Raw genomic sequence first — 3123 nt, 5'->3', positions numbered from 1 at the left:
AAACCCAGCCAGTGCCTGGAAAGAAGCTGCTCCTTCCTGGACTTTTGCACTGCTCCACTGGCACCGAGGCGGCGCTGGGGTGGACGAAGAGAAAGAAGTGCTTCTGTAATGCAAGGACCTTTGCAAAAACACGTTCCCGCTGCCACCCTGCTATTTTAAGAGGGTTGCATCAAGCTGGAGCACACCAGACCCCTAGTACCCCGTCTTTGGGGCGTGAGGATTCAGACACAGTCATCCCTGGAGAGCCTCACAGCTGCACAGCCCAGCAAATACCACCAGCACACACTTGCTGCCCTCCTCTAGCACGCAGACCCCCCGGGCCAACAAGAAGCAGTGGCCAGGCCTAGCATGGCCCTGACCACATTGCTTGCCCGCAGGATATCAAGAAAAGGAAGGAGCAGGCTGCTGAGGGACCCTTCCCCTCCTCTCCTGACCGCTGGACCCTGCCTCCCTTTATCATCCCCTTGCACCTGGGAGGAGAGTTTCCTGGTCCTTGTTTTTGCTGCAGTGAGTAATGGGGAGGTCACTTCCCGGGGTCTGTCCCCTCACGCAGGGTGCCTTTATCAGCCAGGAAATGCCTGGCCTCATGTGAACGGTTCCTACGGATGCAACGCTATTAGCATGGGAAAGGAGGAGAAGGGGGTGGCGGGCTGATGTGTGGAGGGGCTTGGAGCCAGGCGTGTGCCTGCAGGGTGGACGTGGCATCCTCATCCCAGCCCTGGGGTCTTTCCCCATCCACAAAGGAGCAGCTCAAAGCCAACCTTTGTGCCCCACGCTCGTGACAAAGTGCGGGACTTGGATCCCCCCGGGGGGATTTGTCCACAGAAGGGGCAGGCAGGGCTCCAGGGGACAGAGGGGTGAGTGTCCCCGGGAGCCTCGGTGTAGAGCAGGATCCGGCAGCTTACCGTCAGCCTTCTGCAAGAGGCAGCTTACAAGGTATGGGAAATACTTCAGTGTGGTCCTGGAAAATGCCTCCTGGCTGCTTGGAGCAAATAGCCTGGGCATCCTAGACCCAGCACAGGCAGTGCCAGGAGGGCATCCCCCCGGGGTGTCTTTCCTCCAGCCCTTATGCTTTCGTGCTATTATATGCTTTGGGCAGTTTCCTGCCCTTGCAGGCGTGGAGCAGGGCTTGGAAAGTTGAACCCCAGAGGCTCGGGGCGTAAAAAATATAGTACAGAGCTGAAAAGCGCCCAAACAGTGTTATGTTTAAATCATTTCTTCAGGCTGGAATTTGGGGGCTGACTCACGATCCTTGAACGCTTGCCCTTGGCAGGACGTGAGCACCTGCCTCTGAGGCCGGCTAACAATCGGAGCTGTTTTCCCAACACGGCCTGCTATTTTTTAACCCGAATGTTTGTTCCCTCCCACTTGCTGTCTGCCAGGCCCACGCACACGGCTCGAGACCTTCGTATCGCTGACTCTGGGAAGGAGAGCAGGAGCGTCGATGCATAAAATCTGGCGCAGTGCACGAAGCAGGCCAGCTTAAAAAAGAAGAAAATATTTCCCCCCCTCTTCCCAGGCCGTTACCGAAGCTTTCGTCTCGCTGTGTAACAACAGAAAGGAACCTAAAGTTGCAGAGAGGTCTGCAGTTTTTCACCTACCTCCTGATAAACAGAGTTAATGAGAGCATCTGTAAGAGCATCGCCTAGTAACTATTATCCCGTTGCCAGCTCCCCAGGCGGGGGGGAGAGCAGGTTATCTGCGGGGTCAGATTTTCCAAATGCTTTAAAAATCCATTCCCAGGTAATGGTTTTTTTACAGAGTCTAAACCTTGAGTCAGCAGCTGGGCTGCCAAGGGCCTGGGAACGGGAGATTGCTAAAGAGATTAACGAAGCCAGGAGCGGGGACATTTTGCAGGCTCACATTTTACGAGAAGGAAGGATTTCTCTGCTTGATGCATTGCCCCTGGAGGGGTACAGGCTGCTTAGCTGTGGGGCTTGTCTTGATGCCCTCGTCTAGGCCATTAGGCAGGGCTGGAAAGGCTCCTTTCTGAATGTGCAGATGCCTCTAATCCTCCGTGCGTGCACCCTGGGGATATCCAGCGTGAGAAGCCTGCACCTGCATTTAAGCTCCATAGCAGACCCACCTGGTCTGGGCAATGGGTGCCCCCCACCTGCTTTGCCCAGGAGGTCCAGCAATATCTGTTGTCCGTATATTATGGGCATCGGTGAATGGCGTGCCCCGGCCCCAGCCCCTTGTGCCTTCACCTCAGTCCCCTCCCTGGGTGACTTAAGGGTTGCACAACCTCCCTGCAAAGGCAAGGCATGCTTTGAAAGCTAACTGCTGCCAGCTGTGAGGCCTGTGGGCGTCTGATTCCCTTCTAGCCCAGCTGTCCTGTGCCCATCTGTCCTGGCACATGCCCTTCTTTCCTACCACGATGTAAATGTGGAGCTCGGGCCTGGCTTGCTGCTTCCATTGATGGGCTGCACCAGCAAGCACCCCCCGGTCTCTGCCCGACTAGGCTGGTTTCGACTGAGCTGTGGATGGGGATGAGCGTGAGCCGGTGGCATTTCCACCAGCGCCGTTGCACCTTTGCTTCAGGGTGTCACCAAGTGGGACTGTGCCCAGCAACGGTGTCCTCCCCAAACCGGGAGCCCTGCCTGCAGGGCTGCACTGTCGTGCCAACAAACCCATGTCCCTGTCCGGCGTGTTTGAGGGCAGGACGCACTGAATTTGTGTCTGGCAAACGCGTGAGGACTCAGTTGAGTCCGGTCAGCATTTTGCAGAGCAGCCTCGTCAGCAGGCCTGCCCTTTGCCTCCTTCTCTTGCCCGGCACGTTGGCCGTTTGCTGCCCCGGCACCGTGAAGAGCATGCTGGTTGCACGACGCTGAATCAGCATGGACGGGGCTGCCTCTTGGCAGTGCAAAGCGTGGGCTGCGTAGGTACAGCCCGGCTCCTAAATCACTGCATTTCTTTGGTAGCGTCGGTGCAGTCAAGCTCCCCGGGGCGGTAGAAACTACCCTGTACCCGGTGTCTAAATGCACGGTTCCTCTCTCCGCAGGACAAGCAGGAGGAGAGGGGCAAAGGGCCAGGGAAAGTACTGAGCTACTGCGTGTGCTGGCTCTGGAACAACTTCAGGTGACTCAGCTGGTGCTTCTAGGGCATTTCTTAGGCGTTTGGAGG

The sequence above is a fragment of the Alligator sinensis genome, unplaced genomic scaffold (assembly GCF_000455745.1).
Source record: "Alligator sinensis unplaced genomic scaffold, ASM45574v1 scaffold1059_1, whole genome shotgun sequence".
NCBI lineage: Eukaryota > Metazoa > Chordata > Crocodylia > Alligatoridae > Alligator > Alligator sinensis.
The sequence above is the reverse complement of the archived record's forward strand: the minus strand, read 5'-3'. Positions refer to the sequence as shown.